At 40.9% G+C, this 11785-nt stretch overlaps 1 pseudogene; it reads left to right on the forward strand.

Moving 5' to 3' along the window:
* Positions 1 to 1555: 1555 nt before the first annotated feature.
* Positions 1556 to 5711, forward strand: LOC125507507 (cytochrome P450 87A3-like; annotated as a pseudogene).
* The last annotated feature ends 6074 nt before the right edge of the window (positions 5712 to 11785 follow it).

The raw sequence follows: 11785 nt of genomic DNA on the forward strand, positions 1-11785 counted from the left end.
TGCTGAAATACCATTTTATTGCGGCGCTTCCAAATGTTCCATAGGATTAATATGACCACCAAAGTATGAATTTTATTCAAATGATCGATAGCCTAAATATCCTGAGATCCTCCGGGGTGGTTGAGCAAATGCTTTGTAGGTTGTTCCACACGGGATGCACAAGATGACAATGTTGGAATAAGTGTTGAGTGGTTTCAGAGAAGCTGCGGAACAGGTAGAGATCAGGCTGCGCCAAACCAAAAAAGTGTATCTTGTCATACTCGATGGTGAAATGGAGTCTTGTCTTGTCCTACGTCACAATATATATGAAGTACACATGATATAGAAGAAATGGGCACACCACTAAAATCTTTAAGGGCCATGGATATAAGAACAACAGTGCTGCCTTTATCAGACTAGAAGTTAACCTCAAACCCATACATTAAACCCTTCTTATAATTTTATTATGGTTGTTTGCATTAATTTTGCAATAAGCATACAATTATCTAAATTATCATAGTGCAGCTTAGATATATTCTTCGGATCCTTTTTCCATAAGAAGTAGACTATGTAATGCATGTCTAGCTTTAACCTGTAATGAAACGCTTGTCGTCTTGTATGTTAGTTTGATACCTTTGGGACAGGGAACGTGTTAATGATTGTTGTTCCTAGCGAAGCTGGTCACATGTGATGCTTCTGTTTTCTATCTTCAATGTTAATTTGATGTTGTAAAACCTTTATAAGACTAGCAGTTTCTTTAATAGAAATCGATGAGGGAGCTCGTTGTTTCCAAAAATGGAAAAAATGTCTCAGGTCTAACCTTACTCCTGATTAAACTTGTACATGAAATATGTACTTTCGCATCCATTATACTTTACAATCTATTCTATGTATACTCTTCAACCACTGAACTTTACAATCTACTGTATTCCCTTCTTGCCATGGCGGATCTACAATTTGACCAACGTGGGGGCAACATTTACAAAGGGTAGTAGTTTTCTTAGTCAAAACTAATAGTTAATAAAGTACTGAATATAGATATAAATGCACTAGTAAAATAAATTCGGCAAATTGTTTGTGGGGGCCATGGCCCTCACCACCCCAGCCCTAGATCGGCCACTGCCTTCTTCAAGTATGAGCTGAAAAAGAAGTTAAATCTCTCCCCGCAAAACAAGAAGTTAAATCTCACCCAAGAGTCACCGGACCTCTTGTAGTCGGGAGTACCTTCACAATGCATAGTAGCATACACTAATATTATATGGCCACCTCATTAATTCATATGTAGAATCTCAAAACAAAGTTGTGGTTAGAACTTATATCTGTTTGAGTTTTCCTGTTTGACCTGCTATGATACCGTATCATAGTCGAACTCTCTCACACGTCATCAATTACAGTGTCACGTCATATTTCTGCTTAGGTGACAATGCAATGCATGAGACTCATATGATACTCCCACCACGTACGGGAGGTCTCATGGCACTTGTCTATATAAGCATCTAGAGACATCTACAATCAGCACAAAGCTAAGCTAACTACACCCCTCGTTTCATTTCTTTACTACTAGGTACACTTGGAGATGCAGATGGACATACGTGTTGCTCAATACGTAGCTCTATGTGCGGTTACACTTGTAATTGGATGGCTAGTACACTGGGTATACAGGTGGATCAACCCGGTTTGCAACGGGGTTCTTCCTCCTGGCTCCATGGCTCCCTGTTATTGGTGAGACCTTGGAATTCCTCAAGGCAAGCACTTCCTTGGACGTCCCAGACTACTTCAAACGAAGGATGAAGAGGTATACTATTAACAGTTGTCATTTTTATTGCAAATAAACATACATACAAATAGTAGTAGTAGGAGTATATATATTCTATTTGTGAGAAAAATAAGCACGTGTTTGTGTAGGTACGGCCCGGTTTTCAAGACAAGCTTGCTGGGGCAGGCTGCGGTTGTTTCCACCGACGCCGAGGTCAACCGGTTTATCCTTCAGCAGGAGGGCACCTTGTTCCGTGTTGGGTACCCTCGGGCACTGACCAAAATATTCGGCGAGGAGAGCATCGAAGCTTTCCATGGCACAATCCACAAGTTCATCCGTAGGTGCGCCTTCATGCTGTTCGGTCTCCAGAGCCTCAAAGAGGTGCTCCTCCCCGAGATGGAGTCCGCCGTGAGGGAGCGCCTTGCTGCGTGGGCCACCATGCCGAGCGTGGACGTGCGGGGCGATGCGCCCGACGTAAGTGTCTTGCCTTGGTTTCGATGCAATTTGAGTTGCTCTCTCCATCATGGTGTACAAATTGCTCGCTATTGTCGTTGCAGATTCTTTTTGAGTTGGTGACGAGGAAGTGCCTTGGTTTCGATTCCACCAGGTCGAGGGAACTGAGGAACAAGTTTGAAGTGCTTTTCTCAGGGTTGTGCTCCTTCCCAATATATTTCCCTGGGACACCATTTTACCGATGCATGCAGGTACTGCCTCCGATCCTATTTACTCCGCGTATTAAATATTTGTATTGAATTCATGCTTCAGCCGATTCATCCAAAAATCTGAACTGATGGCGGGCAATATATTTCAACACTCCCCCTCACGTCTAGACTATTTTAGTCCTTAGACGTGGGATCGATGTAGGCCGCAGAACCGTTTTATTTAATATTGCGTTGGCAGGGTCTTGAACTCAAGACCTCTTGATTCTGATACCATATTGAATTCATGCTCTAGCCAACTCATCCAAAAATCCGAACTGATGGTAAAAAGCGGGCAATATATTTCAACAATTGTTCAAGTCAAACATTGCAAACTTTGACTAAATTTGTATTAAAAAATACCATTATCTATAATACCAAATATATATACTATGAAACTACATTTCATAACGAATCTAACAATATTGATTTGGCACTGTGAATGTTAATACTTTTTTTATATGTTTGATCAAAGTGGAGATACTTTGACTTTGGACAATACTTATATGCAAACTAAAAAGGACCCGAGGGAGTAGGAGTACATAAAAAAAATCGGAGAAGGAGTACATAAACTAATTAGCTACTCCCTCTATAAAGAAATAATATAAAATTGTCTAGATCACTAAATATAAAGAAAGAAATAATATATTTTTTGCGAAATAAAGAAAGAAATATAAGATCGTATAGAAGATGACAGACGTCCCTACCACTACTTGCGTGCACATGCAGGCAAGGAAAAACGTGCAGAAGACAGTGCGGGATACGTTGGCAGAGAGGTTAGCTACACCAGGGAAGAAACATGGCGACCTCCTTGACATAATTGTCGAAGAACTGCAGGGTGAAGAGCCATTAATAAGTGAGAATTTCGCTACTGATATGGTCTCCACGCTGTTGTTCGCCAGTGTCTTCACGCTATCAGGGACCATCGCTGTAGCCTTCAAGTCACTCCATGACAATCCGGACGTTGTCCACGCCCTCGAGGTTGGTTTTATATTGGTTTTTTTACAGTACATTATACTACTTCTGGGACCAAGTAGTATTGAATCATCGTAGCCATGGGTACTTTGGTCATTTTAATTTCGTGATTTGTAAAATCCCTCGCCATGACCGTCCTCGTCAGGCCTCGTGGTTGCCGTCGCCAGTCATCGACGGCTCCTGTCAATAACCATCTATGGCTCCAATGGCGTTGACGAAGGAGCTGTCGTGGTTCAGGACCCCTGGCTCCGTCGCCGCTGCATCTTCCTCGGAGGCTCCCGCTGTCCCCCGGTGCCTCTGCTCCCACTGCGTCACGTGAGAGTGCCATGGCTGCTTTGACGTCGGCACAGTGAACCTTCCCAGCCATGCATGTCACCGTATCGATGTTGACAGCGATGGCAGTGCGGTCGTTTCATATCCATATATATGGTCCATGTGTTAGCGTACCTCCTTGCCGGGGCACGCCGTACGTCGTGCCTCTCACCGAGTCTAGTACACCATGAGATGGTAGAACCGTAAAACTTAGATACCTGTGGGACGATCTGCCGCTTCTCCTATCGGCGGCTCAGCATCACGGGGATGCGGGTCGCTAGTGGTAACGAGGTCAAGTTGACGTATTCCGGCGAGATTCGAGCGGTGTTGTGTGCCTACGTTGCTTGTCTGCAGCGGATGCAATCGACGGCTTGTGTACACGCGTCATCGCCGGAAAACAATCGAGTCGATCACGTACGTACTAGTGCATTTGGACATGATCAATCAATATAGGAGGTTAGCTTGGCTAGCTTTGTACATGATGATTTCTTCGGCCATATGACTGGAAATGGACGGCTCATATTACTTAGATGTATTGTCGAAGGTCTCATTATTTTGTACTACGTGCCATGCAGTACTTCCTCCGTCCTGATTTATTAATCTTTCTCATATTTTAGTCAAATTTTGATCATAAATTTTACTAGTAAAGTATGACTCATATATTGTAACAATAGTGCCATTAGAAACCTTTTTTTTAACTAATCCAGTAATGTATTTTTGAGTCATATCACTTATATTTTGCAAGTAAATATATAGTCAAATTAATCTTGGCTAAAAATGTGAAGAAGATTAATTAACCCGGACAAAGGAAGTACATATACTATATAAACTGCTTGCATATAGTACAAGATTATAGTACTGTGTACCTTTTGCTGTACTCATGCTAGACCGACGACATACTAGTGTGTGTAATAAAATGGAGGGAATAGAAATAAGTATCTTAAAACGTGCAAAATTATTAACATCCTGAAAACTTGCACTTTACACAGAAGGAGAACCGTGCTATGCTAAAGGGTCGAAAGGGTGGGAACTCCGGGCTCACGTGGGAGGAGTACAAGTCATTGACATTCACTAATGAGGTAAAAATATATAAAAAAAAGATTGATTACAGCTGGATTCATCGGCACTAGTAGTTTCTAAATTTGACCAGATTTTCTCTTTTATTGAAGGTCACCAATGAGATTATTCGAATAAGCAATGCCGCGCTTGTAGTGTTTAGGAAAACTCTTACAGATGCACAAGTCAACGGTAAAAACTCATAAATATTGTAATATAGTATTTTATTTCATTAGCTAGCAAAGCAGTACAGTTATATCAACAACTTTGAAAGTGGTTGTTTCTTAATATCTTGATTCGTTCTTCCTGTAGGCTATACAATTCCAGCCGGATGGTTGGTCATAGTTAACCCTATGGCAGTTCATCTGAACGGAGAACTGTTTGAAGATCCACTCAAATTTAACCCATGGAGGTGGATGGTTAGTGAAGACTTCATTACTTCGATTATGTTACCTTTTTTACCTTGGATATTTTGTTGGAACTAATGTTGTGGATGTAAATAAATTTCACAAATCTGAACATGAAGGATGAGTCAAAGCGCAGCACAATGCTGAAGAATTTCATGCCATTCGGAGCAGGTATGAGGGTTTGTCCTGGCGCAGAGTTTGTCAAGTTGTTCATAACACTTACCCTCCACATTTTGGTGACCGAGTATAGGTGTGTATTTTTCTCAGCTCAAAGCATGTTGCATTCATTAGATCAGACACCCCGTATGTTGATATGCAATATGCAATTTTTAACTTCTATCGCAGATGGGAAGAAATGAAAGGGACAAATGTATTCCGAAGCGGTGAGGTCATGTTCCCGCAGGGCTACCCCATTCGACTTCGACCCCAGGATGACTAAATGAACTGATGTGTATCTATACCAACAGGAATCTACACTTATCAGCCTTCTTATCACACACCGAATAAACAAACGATATTATTCTGATTCCGGACCTTGTACTATAATTTTTGAAATTTATCTATCCTTTGTTACATATCTCTGTTATATGTACCATTAAAAAAACTATCATCCTATACCCTACAAGACCTCATCACTAGGATGATCTGGTTCGTCGGTTGTTTAAATGCATGAACATGATTTGTTAGTTTCACAAAACTCACGCTTTTATAAGTAATGGAGATGAGTACGAATCCGGTATTTAAGCAAGTTTGTCTGATATTTATATTCCGTGTTTTGAGTTCTATGCATTTGCATTTAGTTTAACCACATGCCTAAATACAACAGCAAGAAAACAAAATCTACCATTGTCCACGGAAAATATAGTTCAATTTTGTTCATCATTGTCGATGGTGTTTCGCAAAGTACTCGAGGATGATACAGTAACATACGTGGATTTTTATCATAGTGGGACGTAATTAACCTCAAGCTGTTGGAAGGACACGTGGGACAGTTTTCATCCAGGTTCAGGCTTTGAGATGCAAGGACCAACCCTAATCCTTCTTACTATATGGATTTATATCAGGGAAGAACTTGTCAACCAGTACATTTGGGAGTGCAGCTATTTCAATGTGAGGCAATTGGATTTCGAGGTTCGATTTTTCTTTCCTCTTCACCGAGGAAGAACTAGTTGTCCCTCCTCCTTGGGATCTTAGCATATTTATGATGGACCTAGGATGATTTAATTGTCCTCTTTTTGGTTTCTTTGTCTCGAAAGACTTGGACTCGCCTTTGTCTGATAGTCAAACGCCTTCCTTTTCAAGAGACTAATTGGTAAGTGTATTGGGGAGTCGCCCGCCCGGATATGCGCTTTATGTGGTACCTAGATTTAGTCTCAGGCGACTTATCTAGGGTATGTGTGGCATGATGTTGGTCTAGAACCCACTTCCTATCGACAAGCCCCTTTCTGTATCCGCGATGAAGACGTTAGCGAGTCTCGCTCTTCACACCTTTGATGGGCCTTTGAGCGGCCTGACACTGCCACCGCTTGCTCGGGCCCCACCTGATTGTTGCCATTCACGTGATATCTCATTTTAGTGATTCAAGCATGAAATACAGATAGTGATGATGTTACCTTTCATGCCGCATGTCCACAACAACTTTTCGAGGTCCTCGACTCATGAAGCTTGGACTCCTTCTCGTTGAACAAGACTGCATTGCTCCCTTCGGTTTCTCGCAACCCTTGCTCCTTTGTTCATGGACCTTGGTTGCTCTTGAGCCATCATCCCGCTCTTCCTTTCTCGTGGCTTCTCACAGTGCTTCCGTCAGTGCTAAGAGCTCTTCGGCATATTCGTGATGATACACATTTGCTATAATGGGTTCTTTTTCTCATTGATGTACAACCATGATGAATTTATGATAGAATCAAGAATGTCACGCAGGTGTTGCCATGGATCTTTTCCATGAAAAAAGTCGTTTCCTGTAATGGAAGTATTTTCTTCCATGATAGAAAATGACGTGACATGGAAGTGATTTTTGTCGCGGGTGAACAGCTCTACCGGGACACCACCCACACGTGGTAGTCATCATAACGGGTCGCCATTAAGCTAATTAATGGACATGGGTACCGGATCCGATACCTATTAACAATGTGGCATCCTATTGATCACCTACATGTTGGATTCATATTATTCTAAGCAAACCATGTGTCAGCTATTTATTCGAACAATTGTCGCACATCCAACAGACTTCGTGCATCATTCTCTGGATGACACCCCCAACCCAATGGAGGCCCATTTAGTTGAAAAAAAGGTTGGCTCAGTCCAAGGCCTTAGTCAAACCTTAGTCATTTCGGCCATGTAAGGTTCGCTAAGGACATGGATGCACACAACTCATTTACGACCCAGGTCCAAACATCCCATTAACAACATGTCCTTGGTGCTTTCGAGCCATTTTATTTTACGATTGTAGTGCTTTCAGCTCCTTTCTGGCCCATTGTGTTTCAGCCCATGGTGATTTTGGCCTATTTGAGCCCCATAGTGCTTTCGGTCCGTTTGACGTCCATGACTTTTGGCTCATGGTTCTTTCAGCCTACTAATAGATCATTGTTTTTCCGGGCCTTTAGTGGCCCTTTGGTTTTTTTATCATTGGTGCAGATAAACTTATCACCATAAGTCGGGAAGTACATATCATTTGACATGAGTGGTAGGATTTCATGTCATAGAATATGATGGACCATTATCTTCTCTGTCCACACAGAGAACATGGCATGCGGAAGGGTACTCGGTAAGCGGAAAATGCCATCGGAGGCTGAGCTCCAGTGAGCTCGTTTTCATTTTTTATTTTTCTGGAGCACGAAAAATTCCAAATTTACTTTTTGAACACACATGCACATGTATACTATGTATATGCAAAATTTCACAGTATTATACGTTTACATGTGGCCTATAGGAAAAAGACAAATACACATTTTTAATGGGCCTTTTATTTTTGTTATTGGGCCAGAAATTTGTTACTTTTGTACAGCCTACAAATCACAACATTTTTCGACGAAATTTAACACGTTCTTGCGGAATACATATAAGTTTTCATGATATATTTTTAGATTTTTTTGGAACTTTTAAATACGCTTTTTGATTTTTTTCAAAATACCGAGCTCACTGGAGCTCGGCCTCCAAAAATCCGCACTCACTCGGTAAGTCGCTATCCAGCGACCCCACGCGAAATAGGGATCGCCAACTACATGCATACATAGGCCATCTACGTTATAAGATGCGCTATTAGTGGGTCTTGTATGATAGGTCGATCCGTCCATGGGCTACTAGTCTGATTACACATTATTCTGGAGCGTCTGCGGTGATGATGGATGTGTCTATTTCTTCCCTTCAGGAGAGCTATATCTAGCTTACTACAAGACGGACAGAGCTCTCGCATTCATGGGTGTTATATCTGGAGTGGCACATTAGCTCCAGATTTTGGAACCTTCTACTCGACGAAGATTCTGGGAGTCCAGATGGGCCGGCCCAGTTCCGCGGGATGCCACGGCCTGTTTTCTTTGTTTTTTTTTCTGCTCTCATTTTTTGCTTTATATTTATACTATTATTTATACATCAAAATATTCTACATATATACACAAAAAACACTCTATAAAAACACATTTGGAAAATGTTGAAAATTATTTTTAAAATGTTGAATAAGTATTTAAAAATATTGAAAAAATATTTGAAAAATGTTGAAAAAGTATTTGATTTTTAAAAATAAATACTAAAAAAGTTGAATAAGTATAAAAAATTATTAAATGAGTATTTTAAAAAAGTTGAATAATTATTTAAAAAATGTTGAGTAAGTATTAAAAAATGTTAAACAAGTATTTGAAAAATGTTGAATAAGTACTAAATGTTGAAAAAGTATTTAAAAATGTTGAATAAGTATTAAAAAAATTTGGACGAGTATTTGAAAAATGTTGAACTAGTATTTGAAAAATGTTGAAGTAAGTATCAAAATGTTGAGCAAGTATTTGAATTTTTTTGAATAAGTGTTCAAAAAATGTTGAACGTGTATACATAAAATGTTGATCCCTTAATAAAAAACGGTTTTGACATATACAAAAATGTATAGTGAAAATAGAGAATAATTGGAGAATAAGCAAAAAAAGACATTGAAAAAGGAGAAGAAATAGTGAAAGCCCTGCTCGATTTGAATTAAGTGGTCCGACCTTCTAGTTTAGCACGTAGCCAAGTGGCAAGCAGCTATTTGCTTTACTGTAGTGTTCCACGTGAGAGTAACCTCTGGGCTCGTTTAATACGAGTAATAGGCGCCGTGCTTGCATTCAGCGAGTCCAGCATCCGAGGAAAAACCTACACGCAGCTTACTGCATCGAACTGTCGAGGGAGCTCCTGTTCGGCGCCTTATGCGCCCGAACAGGTTCCTGACGCCCGCTGCAGCGCCTTGTTGGGCCGCACGCGATGGGAAAGGCAGCTACCAGAAATCGCCAAAAAACACAAAAACGGTAGATTCTTTAGGGATCGTACTCAGAACAATCAAGTAGGCAACCATTGTACAATCTTAGATGACCACCAGAACAATTTGTCACTTGTGATTTAGTAGCGCTAAACTGTACATGAACTGGTATGGGCGCGCTATTTATTTATCATTTAGTTTTTTCATTTACTTCTATAAAATCATGAATTTAAAAATGTTCATCGATTTTGAGATAAAAGTTCACAAACTTAAAAAAAGCTCATCGATTTTGAGGAAAAGTTCACAAACTTAAAAAAGTTCACCGATTTTGGAAAAAACTTTTAAAAAAGGTTAAAAAGTTCATTGTTTTCGAGTTCATCGGTTTTGAAAAAAGTTCATCAGTTTTGAAAAAAGTTCATCGATTTTGAGAAAATAGTTCATCGATTTTGAAAAAAGAATCACAAATTTGAATGAAAAAATCGTCAATCTTGAAAAAAGTTCATTGGATTTGGAAGAAGTTCATCGAAATTGAGAAAACAAAAGTCAAATTTGAAAAAAGTTCGCTGCATTAGAAAAGATTTCATCAATTTTAGAAAAATGTGGATGAATTTGACAAAGATCATTGAACGAGGAAGAAGGAAAAAATAAACAGAAAAATAGAAAAAAGAAGAAAAAGTGAAAGAAAAATGCGATAAGGCGAACAAGCGAAGGAAATGTGGGCATCAAGTTACTGTGGCGGGGTGGTTACCACAGTGCGCTGTTAACCAGGAAGGTCTTGGTTAGATTCTTAGCTCTCGCGGAATTTAGCGATCGACCGGGCCGGGCCATTTATAGCGCGAAGTAGGTTTTCTGGAAAATCGTTTCCGGGTTTTGGAAAAATTCTAGAATTTTCCAACCGGTTTTTTCTGGTTTTAGGAACCTTCTAGGGCCAGTTTTTTTGACTCAATTCTGAAGAATAATTGCCGGGAAAATCACAATTGCAAAAGAACTCAACTCTGTCACAGGAATCGTCTAGAATCATTCCACAATCACAAGAGTATTCCAGAATCGTGGGAAATTGGTGAGTGTGGCAATTCTGGCAAGCCTCTCAAAACAAAACGATTCAGTTTTAGCAACTACCCCTATTGGACCTACAAATTACCCCCAATATGCCACTCGGGCCAGCCGACCGAGAAGGCCCAAAAATACTCGATTCACCCCCGTGCGTCACTTGTCCCCAGCCAAAACGAACCAGTCGACCTAGGGTTGGCGCCGCCAACCGGACTCCCCGCCCCGACGTCGTCAGATCCGTCGGCGGCGGTCCTCTACGGCGCCTCCCCGTCCAGTCCACGACCATCCCCGACCACCCTGCGCCGCCGCTCCTTCTCCTCCTCCACGAACCAGCTTCCCCGCTCCGCCCCAACCGCCCTGCAACAGGAGGCGCCGCCGACCGGATTCCTCGCCCCGACATTGTTAGATCCGTTGGCGGCGGTCCTCTACGATGCCTCCCCGTCCAGTCCACGGCCATCCCCGACCACTCTGCGCCGGCCGCCCCTTCTCCTCCTCCGCGAACCTGCTTCCTGACCCTGACCCAACTGTCCTACAGCAGGAGGCGCCGGCGCCGGCAACCAACTTCGCCGGTGCTGGTGAGCTTCGGGGTAGGGGCGTTACAGACATTTCAGTACACAACTCATACAACAATCACATACTAGAATCACAGAAAAGAACTGGACAGACAATTCTGTGGGCACACGATTCTGGGGGCAGTTTTCCAGAATGACATTCTGAAGAATCATGAGGCGAAAAGAACTGGCCCCTAGCAGGTTCCCTGAACCGGTTTTATGGTTCTTATTTTTTTGTTTTTCTGTTTATTTTTCTTCTTTATTTTTTTCTTTTATTTGACTATTCTGTTTCTTTCTCTTTTTTCCATTTCGTGTTTATATTTCAATTTTTTAGTTTCCTTTTTAGTGTTCATGTTTCAAAAGTTGTTTGGAAACCTAAAAAACCTTTATGCTTTTAAAAAAGTTCAATTTTAAAGAATGTTCGTGTTTTCAAAATTTTGTTCATATTAAAATATGTTCGCATTTTTACAAAATTCTTCGCGAATTTCAAAAAATGTTCATAATATTTTTGTTCATTTTTGGAAATTTTCAATAATAACCAGGATTTCAAAAAAAAATCCTGT

This window comes from Triticum urartu, chromosome 5A (genome assembly GCF_056163025.1).
Source record: "Triticum urartu cultivar PI428250 chromosome 5A, HENAU_Tu73, whole genome shotgun sequence".
Taxonomy (NCBI): Eukaryota; Viridiplantae; Streptophyta; class Magnoliopsida; order Poales; family Poaceae; genus Triticum; species Triticum urartu.